The sequence below is a fragment of the Neolamprologus multifasciatus genome, chromosome 6 (assembly GCF_963576455.1).
Source record: "Neolamprologus multifasciatus chromosome 6, fNeoMul1.2, whole genome shotgun sequence".
NCBI lineage: Eukaryota > Metazoa > Chordata > Actinopteri > Cichliformes > Cichlidae > Neolamprologus > Neolamprologus multifasciatus.
Genome location: NC_140444.1, coordinates 25284267 through 25305048, shown reverse-complemented (window position 1 = coordinate 25305048; position 20782 = coordinate 25284267). Strand labels below are relative to the sequence as shown.

The 20782-nt window shown below is 42.8% G+C and overlaps 1 long non-coding RNA gene across 1 annotated transcript; it reads left to right on the top strand.

The window, feature by feature from the left end:
• The first annotated feature begins 475 nt into the window (after positions 1–475).
• On the top strand, positions 476–1427 carry LOC146517099 (uncharacterized). Its single transcript, XR_014874570.1, has 2 exons — positions 476–1329; positions 1392–1427. It is a non-coding gene; the product is annotated as an uncharacterized LOC146517099 (long non-coding RNA).
• The last annotated feature ends 19355 nt before the right edge of the window (positions 1428–20782 follow it).

Below are 20782 nucleotides of genomic sequence, written 5' to 3'. Positions count from 1 at the left end.
ATCCCAGCTGTCAGGACACCCGGGACAGGTCGCTAGCCCTCATGTCTAGAACTGAGAAAAACACCCTCTAGTAACTACAGTCCATTTAGATTTGTCAGTCAACCAAACAAGTGTGTTCTCCGGCATAGTAGGAACATTCAAACTCCACACAGAAATGCCTCAGAGCACCCAGAGGTTTAAATCCAGAACACTGAGATCACAAAGTCCTCGTTATCTGCCACTTCCTCTTTGAATCCTATTAAAAATTAACTTCCAGTGCTGCAGCTCTGGGCACATTTCTATCAATCTGTTATCAGTACTGACACAAAACATATAGACTTGTGGGCTGGTGTTCTTAGCGCAGTAGCTGCCCAGCAGAGATCAGAGTAAACAGCTGATAGGGGGAAAAGGCATTCAATTGACTGCACCTGAGGGGACCCTAAAACACCTGCTTTCAACATTTGTATAGTTTCTGTTACGGACGTGCATGTGGATGTAACGGGTGTATTAAAAAATAATTTATATTTCACCAAAGATCCATCCTTCAGTGTTATCTTGCTTTGTCAGTATTGGTTATGTATATGTGTTTATTTATATATGTTTATTTTCTGTATTTATATTTTGGGAGCTTTTATTTTGTTTGTGTGACCTTTGACTTCCCGCGAAGTCACTTCCTGTAGCTGCGCGCTATTTTCCTCAGTCGCGTAGAGGCCCCGCTGAGGAGAGGTGAGCGTACGCTAGTGTTCTCAGTTACAGAGCGAATAAACACAGTTAAAGTAACTAAAAGTAATTCAAACACTGCTCGTCCCCTTTGTGCATTTTGTCTCACAGTTCTGTTTGATGTTTTAGTGTGAATTAGTTTTTCTGTCGAGTACAGCACTTTATTGTAACATGCTAGTTAGCTAATCTCAGATGAGAGCATAGGAGCATGCACGTGGCTTCTCATGTGGTCCGCTATCCTTCTCTCTCCCTTGAAGGTGTTCATGCAGAAGTCCAGTAAAGTGAAGTCGCTGTACTGTTTTGTTTTTATTTTAAACAGGTATGTGAGCTCCCTCTTTTATTTTTGTGTCATGTGAACTGGTTATATCTTTTGTTAGTTTGTGATTCATGTTCACTGTTTCAACTTGCTGTTAGATATATGTAACTAAAAAAATATGTAAAATTGTCACTGGTAAATGAAGTCTCCCTAAAGTATAATTTTGTTGATGAGGTAATTGTCACTATATGTTCACGATGCAGTGCATTTTCGTTTGTTATATATGATTATAAATACATTTTAGCAGTATTGTTTGTTAATTGGATTTATTGTGATGTTGCACCTCAGTCGCCTAGAGGCCCCGCTGAGGAGAGGTGTTCATGCAGAAGTCCAGTAAAGTGAAGTCGCTGTACTGTTTTGTTTTTATTTTAAACAGTTCTGGGAGAATAAATCCATCCAGCTGGCAAAGTGAGAGCTGACTCCTCTGGTCATTCGCACAACACAACGCAGAGAACTAACAGCAATAAGAGTTTTAGGCCAGACCGGCTACATGTACACATCCATCCATTAGTGTCTCTTTAAGTTTCATCAGGGCTGAATCCTTGTTGATAGAGCACTTTGGACTTTTCTCAACGACACCGATTTTCTATAGAGACTGATGACACAGGTAGATATTCTCCAGCAGGAATAAATTGATGTGTTAACATGTGGCATGTTTAGTCGCATGTTCTCCTTAAATTGCTGTCTGTCTGAGTGGTGTCCAAAAAACGATGTGGGCTTCACAGATAATTGGCAAACCTTCTGGAGGAAACCTGGTCTTGTTAGGAGAGATGGCATCCATCCCACTTTGGATGGAGCAGCTCTCATTTCTAGAAATATGGACAAATTTACTAAACCCCCCCAAAATATGACTATCCAGAGTTGGGACCAGCAAGCAGAGTTGCAGTCTTACACGCCTCTCTGCAGCTTCTCTCCTCCTGTTATTCCCCCCCCCCCCCCAAAACCCCATCGCCATAGAGACTGTGTCAGCTCCCAAACACACAAAAAACAAACTAAAAACCAGCAATAAACAACTTAAACGCAAAAAAAATCACAAAGAAAGAACAATACAGTATCCACATCCGAACCAAAGAGTAAAACATTAAGGATTATTAAATATTAGGTCTCTCTCCTCCAAGTCTCTGTTAGTACATGACTTAATAATTGATCAACAAATCAATTTGCTCTGCCTTACATAAACCTGGTTGCAGCAGGATGATTATGTTAGTTTAAATGAATCAACACCCCCGAGTCATTCTAACTACCAGAAACCTCAAAGCACAGGCCGAGGGGGCGGTGTGGCAGCAATTTTTCACACCAGCCTATTAATCAGCAAAAGACCAAGACAGACTTTTGAGTCATTTGAAAGCCTGATGCTTAGCCTTGTCCACCCCAGCTGTAAAACTCAGAAACCAACCATCCCTTTAACGTTAACTAGTAATGACTTCATGAACTTCTTCACAAATAAAATTTTAATCATTAGAGAAAAAATTACCCATAATCATCTCACAGATGTAATATTATCTACAGCTTGATATTCATTTAGACTTTAACTTCAATAATTACTTCCTCCAAATCATCAACCTGTCTTTTAGACCCCATTCCTACAAAACTGCTCAAAGAAGTCCTGCCATTAATTAATACTTCAATCTTAAATGTGATCAACCTATCTCTAATAATCGGCTATGTACCACAGGCCTTCAAGCTGGCTGTAGTTAAACCTTTACTTAAAAAGCCATCTCTAGACCCAGCAGTCTTAGCTAATTATAGGCCAATCTCCAACCTTCCTTTCATTTCAAAAATCCTCCATTAGAGCACTTCGCTCTCGCTCTGCAGGCCTACTTGTTGTTCCTAGAGTATTTACAAGTAGGATGGGAGGGAGAGCCTTCAGTTTTCAGGCCCCTCTTCTGTGGAACCAGCTTCCAGTTTGGATTCAGGAGACAGACACTATCTCTACTTTTAAGTTTAGGCTTAAAACTTTCCTATAGTTAGGACTGGACCAGGTGACCTTGAATCCTCCCTTAGTTATGCTGCAATAGACATAGGCTTCTGGGGAATTCCCATGATGCATTGAGTTTCTTCCTGTTAAAAGGGAGTTTTTCCTTTCCACTGTTGCCAAAGTGCTTCCTCATAGGGGGTCATTTAATTGTCTCTGTATCTATTATTGTAGGATCTACTGTACAATATAAAGCACCTTGAGGCGACTGTTGTTGTGATTTGGCGCTATATAAATAAAATTGAATTGAATTGAATTAACGTAATGCAGGATATAGCCGCTAAACACCAGAACATGTATTAAGATTAATATCTGGGAACAGACCGGAGGATTTACCCCCTGCTGACCATGAGGAAGAATGCAAATTTAAAGCACTTCATGACTTCACTAGCCATCTTTTATTTACAGTCTATATCCAGTCCCCACTGAAAAGTCTGTGTCTGTGGTAAATTAACTGTTCTACAGGATGAATCAGTAATCAAATCAAGCATGTAATGTCTCTGAACCAAGTTTCTAACTGCATGTATGATAAACATACTACATGTGCACACTGCTTCCTCTTGTTTTATTAATGTGCAGAAACATGCGTACGTCTGGTTCTAATCCACATGTGAATATCTGAATATCAGCATGTGTAAACGTCCATGAGTGTGTTTATGCATGTTTATGTTCTTCACATGATATGAAAGGAACAGACATTCCTTTAACACTTTATGAGTTTCTCTTTCTATACCTGAACAAAAAGAAACTGTTATCACAACATAAAGAGACGTACATGATTTGCTGTATTGTACATGTAAATAACAACTCTTGAAATTGTTTTAGGAATTAGGCCTCAATGCGAGAAAATAGGACAGAGCAAAAAATGTTAGGGTGTGTCGATGTTTTGAGGGAATTTCTCTGGTCTATGACGAGCTGTGCTGAGACTTCATCACTGCCTAACTAGTATACTTTTTGGTTGGTGGTTTTAACAGGTGACCCCAGGATGATAAACAGTCTGGGGTCAGAGTTCACAGAGAGTATGCAAAGGAATCAGTCAGGGATGAGGGGTTAAAGGTTGAAGGTCAGAGATGAGGTCACCAGAGAGGACACCTGTGAGGGCCTGATGAGAACCATAGTGGTGGCTCTGGCAGGAAGACAGTGCAACAGTCTGGAGGGGGGAAAATTAGGCTTCTCGGGCCATCATTACCAACTTTAAATCTTCTTTATACTTCTGGTCTGATATGTGCATTTACAGCGCTTCAAAGCATTTGCCTCATTCCCAATTTCTTTTTTTCCCCACAAATTTTTCACACGTTTCAGATCATTTAACAACAGAGAAGAAACAAAGTCACAAAGCCCTTTCTAAGACTTTCTAAGGTCCCAAGTTCACCTCCACCATCCATCCGGGTGTCTGTGTAGAGAAAGGCCCCCCATGTTTTCTTGGTTTCTTTCTGGATACTCCGGCTTCCTCCCGCAGTCCAAATACATGTAAATATTGGGGTTAGGTTAATTGGTGATTCTAAATTGTCCACGTCCGTGTGAATGTGAGTGCGGATGGTTGGCCATCTGTCTGTGTCAGCCCTGCATCAGATTGTCAACCTGTCCAGGGTGTATCCTTGTGTACCCTCTTGCCCAGCGGTAGCTGTGATAGGCCTGCACCCTTGACCAGATCAAACTACCAAAATTCCCCCGTTGTTGAAGTTGTGCAAAGTATGGAACAGGATGCAATGCCACCGACATGGATGCATATTCATGCGGTAAATGTGCTCCAAGCTAGCTTAGCTTCGGCACTGATTGTCTAGAGATTGCAACAAATGCACCTACTGCGTTATCTGATTTATGCTTTATTCAGAAGGTTATCCCTTAGAGGCAAAGTCCAAAGCTGGCTGTAGGTGTGCTCAGCTATACAAATAAAGCAGTGTTCTGGCCTCTCTGCCATAACCAGATTACAGCACCAGACCCTGAATATTTAAGTATTGTACAGAAAGCATTCTTCTATTTGGCTCTTCTCATTCTTCTCTTGGCTTCATATGACAAAATGCAAGGTTGCTGGTGTACATCGGCATATTTTATCGAAAACTAGAATCGCTATCTTAATCTTACCAAGAACCTTTGGTGTCTGAAACTAAGAGCGTAACCGAACCAAGTGAAAAAAACTGTACCCCGACCACAGTCCCCCTGATTGTTAGTCTTTTGATTCTTGTCACTGTTGCCTGTCCATCCTCCTGATGTAAACTTTGTTGCTTTTTTAAAAAGGACTGTTTGCTCTCAGACCGTGATATGGCACCGATACCAAAGAACAGTGTGTACACATCACTGAAACACCAGGAGTCCTGACAAAGTATTTAACACTGGGCTGTTCAGGCATAAATAAATGAACATGACTCATGAAAACACATCTTCATCTTTTAACTTCTTCATTTCAACTGCATGACCTCATCACATTCATGTGGATTGGCATATTTTCATGCTGAATGACATGAAATACAATAACTGTCAAACTGTGTACATGAAAAGTGCTTGTTGCCGCAAATGTTGCTGAAAATAATGCAGACCTAAACCCAGAGCGCTGTGTGAGGGCAGCGTTCAGCTGCAGAGGATTCAGAGTATATCACTTCAAATTAACGTTGCTGTGATAGAACTGGAACCTGAGCCCGAACTAAGCTGCAAACAGCATCGTGGGCTACAGATGACCAAACTATGCAGGCAAACTGCTTCCGCACAACAGTGAAGAAACAGGAATAACAGACTCAAATGTAAATGTAAAGGTATTTACTACATTAGAATTATATGGACTCGTGATGGGAGTAGCACAGAGTCATAGGTATGCAGACAGGTTAGTTTTGAACCTTGCAGAAATAAAATAAAATGCACAAAAAGGCAAAAATAAATGTTCTATCTTCTACGTTCATTGAAGTGAGTTAAATCATTTTTTAAAAATATAATAAAATAATAATAAAAAAGTACACATAATATAAATAAAAAATAAATAATATCAAAAATAATAATGCAAAATTAATAGCACATTAAAACAACAGAAGCTTACCCAAAGTGCTTTAGAGAACGGCAGATTTACATTCAGGTCTCCCAAAAGCTCCAGCTTTAAAATATATGAAAAGTTGAAAGTTGGGGTTTATTGTGTTAACTCATTATATTGGAAGGTAAAAATCATAGTGATTTAGTGGTCAATAAAATGTATTCAGAATTTGAAAATTAATGACAATTTCTCTCATGATTCATGACACACAACTCCCCCCTACATAAGCTGTCTTTGTAGGTTATGTATATCGTCTTGATGCATGCTCCATTATCCAGGTAAGTAAATCCCAGAAGGTTGATTATGTTCATCTGGACGTAGTGTTTTCAGTGGGAGAAACGTTTCCTCACTCATCCAAGTGACTTCTTCAGTCATATCGGTATCGGTATTGGAATCGGCAATACTCCTCCTATACTAACTTTGGCATCGATACCAAACTTTGCAGTATCGCCCAGCACTAGTGACGAGTGGATGGTTAAACTGGTCCTTGAATACACAGGTGGAGGGCGAGGTGATGGAAGACTGGCTCGTCTGCCAGAGAGTCGTCAGAAACAGGTGAGGTTGGGTCCTTGTGGGGAAGGTAAACCTGCATTACATTGAGACACTGACACTGGAGAGGAAGTGATGGTACCCTTTAAAGGTACAGCAACTGAAGTATTGAAACAATCAAAAGAATAATAAAAGAAGATCAATCTGTACCTAGCTCCTGCAGGTATCTGAGGTTTTTTCCTCTTCAAAGGTCAAAGTCTAACTTGAATATGCCTACAGTCACTGTGGCTGAAAAGTTTTAGTTTTCTTCCCTCGCAGTCTTTTCCTCCTGTCACCACTTTGTCATGGCTGTTAGGCTGTAGCTAAAGTGGGAGTACACAGTGTACAGAGAGGCAGTGCAGGCATTAGACACAGAGCTTTGGAGAGATTAGGATGCACACAGTACACCACCACCACCACAGGCAGTCTGTGTACCAAAACGAGGATTAAAGATTTGGCAATGGTGAGGCAGCACCAAAGAATAACTCTTATACATGCAAAAAAAAAAAAAAGCTATCAGGAAATTGTTAAGAAAATTTATACACCAAATGTGTTTTTCCTCTTATGTGGCACCAATGAGAATTAATTGCTTCTTTCCTAAGAAGAAATGGGCCATATTTCTTTTTCAGTGCAATATTTCACAGAGAAAAGTCTGTAATCTTCCATTTCTGGATAAAAACAACTTGAGTTATTTATGATTCATTTTGTAGAGTGCATTCTGTCACTGCAGTTCGAATTATAGGGGTGCATTTGGGTGATTGTGTGTGGGTTTGACTGAGAGGCCGTGTACGGTTGCAATTTGTTGTGCTGGCAGGACCATAAACAATCAGATTTCTGTTTATCAAGGCTTTCGTTGCCTCTTTGTTACACAGTCAGTGTTGATTTATTAGTCAAGTTAAGAGGTTTTTCCCTTTCTTTAATGTTGACACATTAAAAGACTTCCCTAATCAAATGTCAGACCTCAAAGGAATAGTTAATCATTTTAGGAAATAGAGTTTATTTAATTTCTCGCAGCGTGTTACTCAGCAGTTTATTGTTTGTACAGTAGGTATGAAACTGAAAGCAGATTAGGAGAACTTAGAGTGGTGTGTGTAAAAACACTCCTGCCTTCGTAGTAACACATGCTCACAAAAACACGTTGGTGTTTGACAGATACCACAAACCAATTTCAGTAGCAAGGTGCGACTAGTCCATACACGTACTGGACACTTTATCATATCCACCTTGTTGGTACCGGCTCAGACCTCCTTTTGCCTTCAGAACTTCTATAATTCTTCATGGCAGAGATTCAAAAAAGAGCTGAAAACGTTGGCATGAGAGCATCGCACAGTTGCTGCAGACCTTCCAGCTGTGCATTCATGATGTGAATCCCAAAGATGCTCTATTGGACTGAGGCCTAGTGACAGTCGAGGTCATTTGAGTAGGGTGAATTCATTGTCATGTCCAAAAAAACTATTTGAAATGATGACTTTTGTGACATGGTGTGTTATCCTATAGGAAGCATCAGAAGATGAGTACACTGTGGTCAGAAAGGCATGGACATGATCAGAAACAATACTCAGATAGGGTCTGGTGGTCAAATTCTGACGTGTCCATCAATGTCACAGGAGGAATCAAGACTCATCAAGCCAGGCAACGTTTTTCCAATGTTTGGTGAGCCTGTGCAAATCCCAGTGGTGACTTCTGCTGCTGTAACCTATCTGCTTCAAGGTTCAACATGTTGAGTGTTTTGAGATGCTCTTCTGCATACTTTGGTTGAGTTACTGCTGCCTTCCTATCAGCTCGAAGCTGTCTGACCGCTCTCCTCTGACCTCTGATGTCAACAAGGCATTTCCGAGAACTCACTGAAGGTTTTTCTCTTTCTCACACTGTTCTCTCTAAAACCCTGCATATGGTTGTGTGGGGAAAATCCCAGCAGATCAGCAGTTTTAGAAACACTCAGGCCAGCCTGTCTGGCACCAACAACCATGACACTGAAATCACCTTTCTTCCTCCTTCTGATGCAGGCTAATCTTGACCATGTCTACATGCATTGATTTGGATTTGGAAGTTGGATAATTAAATAAACTTTAAAAGGCACCAACACCATAGTCATGGCCTAGAGTTGAAATCGAGTGAATTAACACGGCAGGCACCTAGTGGCTATAAAGGAACCTGGGAATGTACTGGACGCAAACAAGATGTCAGCCCTGTTTGAACCACAGTCATTGGTGTGAAGGTAAGCTGACCTAAGAATTGTCACGTGTTTTATTTTATCGGTTCATCATCAAATAACTTTTGAAAAAAATATCGAGTAAATTGAGGAGAACCTTTGCACCTCTTTCCTCCTTCAGTAGGTGAAAAGCATCAGTCACATTGTTTTAGATCAGTTTTCTTGGAAACATCAAAAGTAGAATTAACCATTTGAGGAACTGCACTTCCATTATTTGCATATCTTTTGGAATTTAGGGAAAGCAATGCCCACTCTGACTCTCTGCTTCCAGTTAGCCATCCGCATCTGACTTTCAGATGCGGTTTTATCTAACTGCATCTGTACTTAATTTCAGCCATTTAAACTGATGTAATCAGGTTTTGACTTTTGCCTTGCCTAGGCAAGACTGATCGAGAGTCCTGAATGTAAAATGATTACATGAAGAGGTCTACATTTGTTCCAAGGATGCATATAAATGCGTTTTGTGAGTCTGTGTGTTGCACTATCACTTGCGCAAGACTCCAGCCTATTTGCCAGTGGTGTGTGATAAACACAGGAGAACAGGCCATGCTGGTACAGATAAGAAGGTGGCAGGCATGTGGCAGAGTTCACTGGCCTGGACACAGAAACATGGACAGGCTGATGCAAGCAACAGCTCACTTCTCCTGGAGGAAACCACATTTTTGCAAGGACCGAGAAACCAATTGTGCTTCACTTTTTTTTTCTTCCTCTATTTCTTGTTGGGGAGTGAGTGTTTGAAGAGTAAATATGTGCAAAGGTGTCGTCATCACGAAGTGCTTGCTGGTTACACAGAGCTAAAAAATAGTTTTTAGCCATTTCTAATTGGGAAAAACCAAACAGAAGAGCAGCAAAACCGGGGACGTTTGCACTGCTGCAGCGGTCAGGTGCCTGTGAACATGGCTGGTTTCCTACACACACACACACACACTATTTGACCCCAGTGTTAGCTCAAGTGTTAGCGGTAAGACTGCGGCGGATATCCCTCTGTTGACTCTTAGTGATGTAAGCTTGAGATGAGCCCTGCAGATTAAGAGTGAAGACAAACAAAAGGTCCTGCCAAGATGAGCCGCAGTGTATACAGATTAATTTAACAATACAGCCACACGAGCACTGCCGTAAACCATTTGCATAACTCCTTTTAATGTGTTTTGGAAAATTTCCTCACTTTGCTTTGAGAATATACCCCCACGTGGAAACTTATACTTAGGTGGTCCATTCCAGCCGGCATCAGCTGTTTACCTAGCCTACCCGAGGATTGTAGAGGGAAAGCAGGCAAAGAGCGCCGTGTTATCTTTGACAGCCACGCAAACGCTCATATAGACTGGATCTTACACACAGACAAATATGTGATGCAATTTATACACATTTATGAACCTTTACAGTCCTCTCAAAAACCGATAACCAGCTTAATTGAGATCTTTGTGAACAAAATACCAGTGGAGGATTTCGCCCTGGGTCAGCGGTTCTCTGACAGATGGAACGAACCCTTGAGAACCTCTTGGCAGCCACCATGTTGTTGATAACCCAGTTTGAGGTATAGTTAGCCATTTGAGGAACTGCAGTTGCTTGAATGTCGCTTGGCTTCATTTATCACTGCGCTACACATGAACACATAGAGCGCATAGTGTTTACTTGTAAAGACTCGGACTTTGGCACCGATCATCTTGCTTGTATAAAAAGAGTCTCTGCTCAACAGAACCTGCCGTCCAACATTTCGACTCCATCAAAATCAGATCACCAGGTCTGTCAAGTTATTCTTTTTTCCCATCAGGAGATACTAAATGTACATTTTGACAGGATCCCCTCGTCATTCTTCTTTGACTTCACAGATCAGTCGAATCCTGTCTGGAACATTTTGTTTCTTCTGCAGTTCAGGACATGAAACTCCTGCCCCCCCCCCCCCCCTCCCTTTTTTTCCAACCTCCATCCCTCACCCCCGTCACTCTTACCTGTCGGCCAACACTCAGTGCTGCTCTGGGCTCTCTGTGGGGGTTTAGCATGTGTTAACATGACAGATTGAGCCCCAGTTGGAACCTTAATTGCATCATTTCATGGATGCGAGTCAGTGCTGTGGTCCGGGAGAGTAAACAAGCTCCGAATCCAGGAGCCGAAAGAGAGGAAGGAGGAGGAGGAGGAGGGGGGTGGGGGAGTGAAGGAATGAAGAAAGGATGGAGATGGGGATGAAGAGGATAAATACAAGTGCCGAGGAAGTGCTTGAGAATGGGAAATTTGAGTTAAACTGGGGAAACACGAGAGAGCAGAAGTATAAAGAGGTGCAGGGTTGACAGCAGTGAAAAAGAAATCTCTAAGATAATAATAATAATTAAAAAAAGAGACAAAATCAACAGCTGATATCCACCCAAACCTCCTCCAAGGTGGTCGGCGCGTGTGGTTTGTTTTGTTATGTGATGAATGGAGAGCTTGGTGAGGGAGGAGGGAAGGCGCAGCAGCAGCCTGGTTGGAAAGCGTGTCCTCATTAGTAAGAGATCGGGGGACAGGGGGAGGTAAGATTTCAGCAGTAGTACTCAGTGAGGCCGCCAGGAGTAAACACATGAGGTCAAGGAATACACTACAATTAGCAATGTGACAAAACCTGATATACAACTGGAAAGCTTCAATTAGCACATGCAGTTGCAGACATGCAAGCTCAGAAGGAACCTTCACACACTCCACATCCAAAATTATCACATAAATCAGTTTTAGCTTATTCATCTATTTTAAATCACAAGAAACCTTTTTTTTCTTTGGCTTTCTGTGTGAATGCAGAAGAAACATCACTGTTGCTCCCAAGCTCCTTCCTTGACAAGACACCATGATTTAAAAAGTTAACCTGTCACCACAAACTCAGCTAAATGTACAAACACACTCTAAATTTAACTGTGATTTTTGCGGTATTGTGGTGAGGACAGTGGAAGACAGCGCTGCAGGGAAAGTCAGACAAGATATGAAGGAATGTCACAATCCTAATGAACACCAGGAGATGTTTTCAGAAAGTTGACATGTGACATGTGAGGTCACGGGTGGTGCCACGAAAACGCAATCGTCTGAGTTGTCATTTGAAATAACACAGTATAAATTGGCTTTGTGAAGGAAAGGAAGCGCCCGACAAGGAAAAACCCCCGAGACGTCTCGTTTTTCTGGGGAATAGTTAAAGGAAACATCACCCAGGGTGGTCTAAAAAATGGATCTACCAGCTTTAAGTGGCAAATCATATATGTGCAGCATATTCCTCATACTACACTCAAAACCACAAAAAGACTGTTGAGAAATTAGGCCTTCGCCCATTTTAAACAGACTCAAATTATAAAAAGGAAATTATATATAGTTTATCCAATGCAGAAATGGCCACATGTTCCTGAACTTGCACATTTCTGCTGTAGTTTTTGTTATAAAGCTGAAGTCTACAGCCTGATTTTGACTTTTGTAGTGCCTACGACGCAACCTGCGTGACTGACAATGACTTGATTGGTATAGAAAGTTGCAGCTTAGGGTTATAGTTTCCTCTTACATCGTAAGTTAGGGCGTAGATTTCCCACAGAAGTCTATATCAGACTTAGCGAGGTGCACGTCAGGTTACATACTGGGTTATGGTGTAGGGTTCAGAGGGGTTTGATTTCCTGCTGAAGCATAAATTGGGTATAAGGGACCAAACGTTTTTTTTTATTGTTTATCTTTACTAAGTTCCCTTTCTTCATGTGTTGTGCTCTGAAATTTACACAGAGAGAGAAAGAGTTTTCAAATAAACCACGGTCGCCCCGAATTCAGCTGTCATAGAGGGAGAGGTGGTGTAGGTTACCAGTCTATCAAAGGGCTAACGCTGAGTAACACAGGGCTGGAGACTGATAGGTGACAGGCCTGGCCACCACCGGTTGCTAAGGAAAAATCACTATAAAAGTGATTGCTAAAGCTCCAGTCATGCATGGCTAGAAATTGGTGCCTATCGGTCACAGTTTTTCCTATTATTATTGAAACCCTTGTTTAAAAATTGCTTTTCGTATTTACTCTGGTTATCTTTGTCTAATATTAAAATTAGACACATAGAGAGAATAGTGCCTTTAAACAGTTATAAATCAGGAAGGAGGCAAATACTTTTTAGCCATATATTTTATGCACTGCAGTGAAAGGCTAGTGCAAACCAACAGCAGTGAGAAATGGCACCAGCACCATCAAAATAAAATTATTAGTAGCTTACAAAATAAATGTGTTTTAGTTAACTAGCTAACTAAACGTTGTGTGGTGCTTGTGCTGAGGTTTCCACACCCTACAGGAGAACTGCGTCTAGATGCTCCAGACTGTTTAGGCAATCGGACTCTTGCACCTTAATAGCAACACATACAGATACACCCTAGACACACACACACACTGGCAGCCTGAACAGGGACTGTCGCAGTAAATTTATTAGTACAACAGTTTAATCAGTCTCATCTGTTAATGTCTTGCATAGTAAGTCTAATTTACTCCTTGTGCGCATCTATTAATTATTTATAGAGGTATTAATTATCATTTGCAGTCCCGAGAGTAACAGGCGACCTACTACAAAATAGAAACACAAGTAGATAGAGTGTAATGAATTATTTGCTTTGTTCTGGCTGAGGAGAAAAGGAATGACGTGTCTCGTTTTAATCACGGGGCTATTGTTCTGCTGCTCTGTGGGTCTCCTTCTGTTACCCTATAAGTATTGCTTGCGCCGACTCTTGCAGTCATGTATACAGTATTATAGCATGCACTTCCAGCCATCTCAGTCCTGCAAATATTTGGTATACAGGCTCCTCGTGTTTATTCAAAGTACTGGGTTACACTGTTTGGGAAAGATAGCCAGACAAGGGCCCGTTGGGAAGGAAAAAGAAAACTATTCCAAATGAAAAGAAATGATTCATGCCGCTGATAGTGTATAAACTAAAATATATGTTGGACCTCGCAGCACTATTGGACAGTTCCACTTTATGCAATTTTGATTGGATCTGAACATTGCATAGACAACTTAGTATCGCATTACTCTAAATATGGCAGTGTGCGCTCTTTGGTGTGTGTGTGTGTGTGTGAGTGAGTGAGACCAGAGTGAGGTGGGTGGTCTCCGCTCACTTATCATTACACAACACAAAAGCCTCATTGGTATTTTGAGAAGAAAATTAATATTGCCATCAGCAGTGGCTCTTGCGTGTGTGCCTCCATGCTCGGACCTGTTTGTGTACTTCCGAAAAACGGAGCGGAGAATTTCCACTTCAGATGAGGAATTTTCCCAGCCTGAACTTTGAGCGATGACATGACGCTGCATGACGACATCGCAGCCATCACTGAGCTTGCTCCTTACTGACAGCTCTGAAGGCAGCTTTTCCATTTGAAGCGAGAATGAAGGGAAAATCTGCGGTTTGTAGGCGCGCTGTCTCCGGTTTAACTTAAAATATTTTCTCAGCATCCTCTTCTTTACTCTTCTTACCTGGCCGGAGGTAAAACTGACAGTGGAAATGTTGCAGCTGAGTTACCAGAAACTCACAATATGCGGCCAAAGGACGTGCTTTTTTTTTCTTTGATTACCATCCCGTTTTGACAGATTTATCCAAAATCTTCGCTAACACTTTATGAAAGGCCTGCATTTAGTGACTATACTGAGGAAATAGACACAGACAGGAAACATGCTGAAGGCGAGACAGGAAATATGTTAACTTTCCAATAAGTTCCAAGAATCGTTCAGCAATTTAGCATAAAATTTGGTGCAAATTACAGGAGAAAGTGACATGAAAGGAAATACAATTATAAAGTTCAATACCTCGAGCCATAAAAAAACAAAAATCCTGGTTTTAATTTGGGCTTTTTCCCCTTTCGAGGTCGTGTCCTCTTGCACATCTGGATAGCTTCCAGTGCTCCTGCTATTTTTAGATCGCTCTGTGGTTCTTGCACTTGTGGCTCAATCATCACACACTGTGAAATGACCTGACGTTCATGTCAATGATCTTTACTGGTGATGGGAGCTGGGTCTTTGGCTACAACTCAGCGTCAAAACAGCAGTTCTCAGTGGAAGATCCCACAGCGGCCATGCTAACAGTCCATGCCTCAGGTCAGGAGTGCAACATTCGACACCCATGGGGTCATGCACCCCATAGCATCAGACTTTCAGTGTGATATTCGTGCTGTGAGTTACTGCTTGAAATATTTGTCCCAAATTACTAAACTGAGGTCATACTATTTGCCATTATGTGCCAGGATACAGCGCTTTGAAAAGGAGTGGTTTAGCTAAGCTCTATGCTCCTCTGTGCTTTACCCAAAATGATGCTGTGTTCTATTTACGTCAGAAGTTGGATATTGGATTTGACATCACTCTCTACATGCGAATGTTCCAGTAATAGAGTCAGAAAACCAGGATTTGTTTTGCCTCTTAGCGAGGTAGAGCATGTGTTTTTATATTTGCAACCGCCATCTTGGATTGCTAACTGAGGGTTGGTGGGACTGCTTCGATTTTTTGAGCTGGAAATCGGACTTGAGTGTTCCAGTTGAAAAAAGTTAAGTCTGGGTAATGGAAATTTTAACTTTCTACTTCAAATGGAACTCAGTATGTCCCTGTTTTTTGTTTCGACATAGTGGAGATCCAGGAAACAAGTAGTGGGAACAGGACTTTCCCAGTGTACAGTGACGTTAACATGAGCTGCATGAAGAAACATGGAGAGATTGCCCTAGCTGTGATTGAAGGAGATATAATCACATGCTACTGTGAAAGGATGATTTTGCGGTCTGATTATTGAACTGCTTCCTGTTGGAGTGCTACCAAATTACTCGCTGAGGGACTTCGTCATTATGGTCATTGTCTGACTCCAGCTTGAATTAACACAGTGTTTGGATTCCTCCATCAGCTGAAGTCACCAAATGACTGTGGTGAATGGATGTGGATAATTAATGGGATTGTTGTTATTTTACTTTAACAGTTAGTACGTAATAGTTGGTACCACACAGTGTAAAAGATGGGTGTATCCATACCACTGGTTTCTGGCATTTTGAAGCATCCATGCTAGCATTTTGGCTGCTGCCCTGTTTTTTTTTTTGGTAGGGGTGCAAAGCACACACACACACACACACTGGCTAATTAGTGCTAACTGAATTCACACAGTGAAATGGTTCAATTTAAAGACTCAAAGTAGTGGATTAGGCCTAGCAGATACTAATCACCTAAACTTACCTGTGTAAGGACACCTGTCAATCAGAAATACCATGCCCTTAACTCAGTTATCCAGCTGGATGAGTTTAAATATAAATCATCACACTCAAGACTTGTTATGTGAAACACACTATCCACACAGGCCAATATTACTTTTACACTTTTTGATACTTTAACTTGAGTTTGAGTTTAACATGGGAGTCTGTGGGGACTGACTCCCTTTAGGACCCAGCCTGAAGTGGCACCCACGGAGCTGTAGTCTCCGTTATCCCCGCATTGGCTTCATTTGTCATCTGCAGAGATGGGCAGTAACGCGTTACTTGTAATGCGTTACTGTAATCCGATTACTTTTTTCAAGTAACGAGTAAAGTAAGGGATTACTATTGCAAAAACGGTAATTAGATTACCGTTACTTTCCCGTAGGAACGCTGCGTTACTGCGTTACTAAAACCGTGATTTTCTTGCGAGAATGTCTCATGACAGTGACATAAGCGAGTGTGATGTTCGTGACAACAGCTGTGTGCAGATCAACAATGGATCATATATCGAGTGCGGAGAGAGTATGAGCGTGCAGCGTTTAAAGCGTGGAAGTACTGACCTTATTTTGAGTTTGATTCCGTAAAAAGTGACAAAAACATTAGTGTCCGCTGTGCGTGGGAAGAAAACTTCTTTTTACAGTGAAAAAACCCCCCTAAACTTCCAAGCAAGCACCGAGTAGCTATGACATAATGGGAAACTCACAGAGAAACTGCGGTATCCTTCCACTGACCGCTGCAGCACACCTGCACCAGGATAAACCTCCACCTACTCTACTCCTGCTTTACAGGTGAAAATAGAGCAAAAGGACCGCTAGTCTTTGACTTTATTTATTTTCTGCTGTGTTTTACTTGCATCTGAAAGAGTGAGTGTAAACACAAAAAAAAAAAAAAAAAAAAAAAAAAAAAAAAAAAAATATATATATATATATATATATATATATATATATATATATATATATATATATATATATAATGTGCTGGAATGTGCAGAAAATAGGTTTAAATGTTAAACTAATTTCTTCCAGTCAGATAATGTTGCATATAATTAAAATTTTGCTTCATGCATAAAGTTAAAAGATTAAAACTAACAAAACAAGTTTTAAAAAGAGACTTTTCCATTTGATTACATTTTGTATGATGGACTATGTAGAAAAAGTAGAAATGGGCTGAAAGATCTATCGCTTTATCACCTATTCAGGTTGTAAATCATGTTTTTAAAAAGTAACTAAGTAACTAAGTAATTAATTACTTTTGAAAATAAGTAATCAGTAAAGTAATGGGATTACTTTTTTGGGGATGTAATCAGTAATTAATTACTGATTACTTTTTTTTTTTTTTTTTTTTTTTTTTTTTTTTCCGCCTGTCCCATTTGGTTCTTTAGCCGTCAGAATTGTTGTCTGAAGACCAACAAGGATACCCAATGGATTTATTTTGCCAAATGGATCATCATGGCATTGCCGTATTGGTCCATTTGATCGACCTTTGTTTTTATTATTTATTTTATTTTCAGTTGTTACAGACGGGACAGACATGAGTGAGGGATAGGAAAGGGAGAAAGAAAGAGGAAGGAAAAGAAAAACAGAAGGGGAGAGGGACAGTGAGAAAGGGGGGAAGAAAAAATATCTCCGGGATCACCTGTTGAGAGAAAAAGAATAGAAAACAAGCAAAAAAAACAAAACAAAGCAACATACTATACACAACACCATCGTTTTAATCTAGCTAAGTGTAAACAGCAGTAAATACTAAATATTGAATGTTGTTGTGCAGCACGCAGGACAGACAGCGCACAATGTGCTTTGAAGTAGCAGCCAAGAAAGGTGTGATTTAAGTCTACGAATAGTGAACACCCATGTGCACACCTGTGTGGATCGGCGCGCTTGTATTCAAATGGTTTCCCCATGTAATGGTCTGCTAGAGGATGTAGAGAGCCATAGCCCCGTCCCCCAGGGCATGAAGCAGGCATGGAGGAGATCCAGGCCCCAGAGTGCAAGAGCCCAAGGAGGACCACCGGAGGGGCATCCGTGCCACCTTCATGGGAAGGGCTGAGGATCCCCAGATGAGGGGTCACCCAGTAGCCACCGGGCAGAAGCTAGAGGGGGCTGCACCGGCGTGCCCGCCGGCTCTGCCGGCAGCCAGCTGTGCCAGAGTGAACCGAGCCGCAGGCACAGAGGCCGGAGGCCCGAGGGCCCCCCGCGCCCCGGAAGAGGCCTGACCGAGCAGCAGGCGCCAGGCCCCGCCAAGTAGACACCGGGAGTGAGCTGGTACATACCTGAGCGCCCAGCCCCGGACACCAAGAACCACCAACGCACCGACCCCTGAGGGCATCAGTCACCGGCAGGGAGTGTGGTGAGGGGAGATAGGCCTCCACACGTTGGAGGGCCTTGGAGTTCCCAGAGAGGTGAAGTCTAAGACCCGACCTGACATATAGACACAGACAAACAGGCACACACAGACACAGACATGCATTCCCACCCTCATGCACACATATACAAACACTCAGCACTCACCCAACGCAGGAATAAACGTAAATGGACATGTACACACAATCACAATCCCCAAACATACTCTATATCCCGGGTCCAGGTATCCTCACCCCCAGAGATGGAAACGGCACCCAGACCCAAGAGATGTTACCCTTCCCTCCGGGGTGGAGGCAAGCAGACCGCCCCAGGCTCCGCAGCAGCAGGGAGGCCAATCGGACAGCCAGCATCTCTTCCCAGCCCCCCCGCCCCGATGGCTAGCAGAGAACAGGGGTGTGTTAAGACCCCATACCTCCCTCCTCCCGCTCAAGTGTAGTGTTGCTGCGTGTTGCTCTAAAGTGTATTTAAAACAAGGGAGAGCATGGTGCTGCTGCCAGAGAGCAGCAGGTGTTAGCACGGCCCCTCCCGAGAACCCTCAATGTCTACATGGATTTAAAATTGAGAGGTGGGCACCGGCGCCAGAGGCAGGTTTGAATACACAGACCGTCTACTGGACGCCGTTAACGTGCCCACCCTCAAGGCCCTATATATATATATATGTGTGTGTTATGAGAGTGTAAGTAATGTGGATGTCTAAGTTGTGAGATAAAATTGAGGCACAGGTGGCCAGAAGAGGACAGAGGGGGGGGAATGTCTCCCCTGCACCCTGGTGACACACCCGCACCCCAAAGCCCTACCTGTGTGGGTGGGTGTGGTGGAGCGTGAAGAGGGAGGCAGCCGGGGATGGGGAGGAAAAGAAGGGAGGGGAGGGTGTCCCTCCCTAGGGCCAGCTCCCCCGCTGACCCCAATATGCACCCCCGTCCTCTGGTATCCACCAAGGCAAGGGAGCCCAGGCCCATCCAGACCGGGGCCTACGGCAGCAACACCGCCAAGCCCCACAGGACCCGGGGCAGCCCACTCTACCCCACCGCAGAGGAAACTGTACCCACCCCAACATTCAATCATCTCCCAGACTACACAAGACACAGACACCCAGGTTAAGTTTATTCTCCACCTCTCCTATGTCTCTCCCCCACCTGCAGAGTGGACTCCTGCAAAGATGGAACAACCTCCCTGCCAGTTCAAGAGCCCCCCGGTTAGGCCGATGCACAAGAGGCCCCCTGCGCCAGGGCTGAGCCCCCGTGCACCCACCCGCCCACAACCTCGGCGACACACCGACGAGGACCGAAGCCCCCAAGGCCCAGCCAGAGCCCCAGCACGGAGGCGAAGCACCCCCGAACCCCAAACCCCCACGCCCGCCCCGGATCCACTCAGGGGCAGCCAGGCCACCAGGCCAGTAACCTACGTCCGCCAGCACAGACCATCCTCCAGCCCCGCTGCACGCGGCCACGAGGAGAACAACCTCTGAGAGCGACCAGAGCCACTAACCAGGTTATGAACACAACCCCCGGGTTAAGCCCTCCAGGGATAACGTCTCTAGGGGTCCTCCAGGTGCCCTAAGCCCATCCCAACCTCCACATCAACCACAATAGCCAAGGCGGGACCAAACCACGACCCCCCACCCCCGCTAGGTGATGGAGCCGATCAAAGGAGCCCAGAGGGATTGATCTAATGTGGTGGCAGAGGCTATATCGAGACTAATGTGATCTATTAGATAGTTTCTGTATTGGCTAGAATTAAGATTATTTTTATTTTTCCAGTTCATGAGGACCGTTTTCTTGGCGATGCATAGGGCAATAAAAACCATGTGGACTGTATTAATTTCTGTAGTGACATCATCCAAATTTCCCAACAAGCATACTAAAGGGGAGGTTGGAATTTTACATTTCAGACACTTTGATAAGTCCTCACATATCTCGTGCCAAAACTTCTGCACTGGTGGACAGAACCAAAGAGCGTGGATGTAACTGTCTGGTGTATTGCCTTGACAGTGTGAGCAGTTGTTGGCGGATGTAAAGCCCATCTTAAACATTCGATGACCTGTATAGTGCACTCTATGCAGTATTTTGTATTGTATTAATTGCAGATTGGGATTTTTAATAAATTTAAAGGTTTTTAAGCAAATCTGAGACCAGACGTTTTGGTCTAAGCTGACTGATAAATCTGCTTCCCACTTTGCAATAGGAAGGGATATTGATTCATCTATTTTAGAAAGTGTTCTGTATATTTTAGATAATAGTTTGGGGGATTTAAGAGTAAGAAATTGAACCACACTTGGTGGTGTTTGTAATTCAACTTGACTGAGGTTAAATTTCTTGTTTCTTGTGTAAATTTACTGATTACTTTTTTCAAGTAACTTGACCAACACTGGTCATCTGTAGGGATGGGTATTGTTTAGGTTTTCTCCGATACCAGTACCGGTACTTTTGAAATGGTGCCGGTGCTTAAACGGTGCTCGAACCGGTGCTTAAAGAATGGAGAACACAAA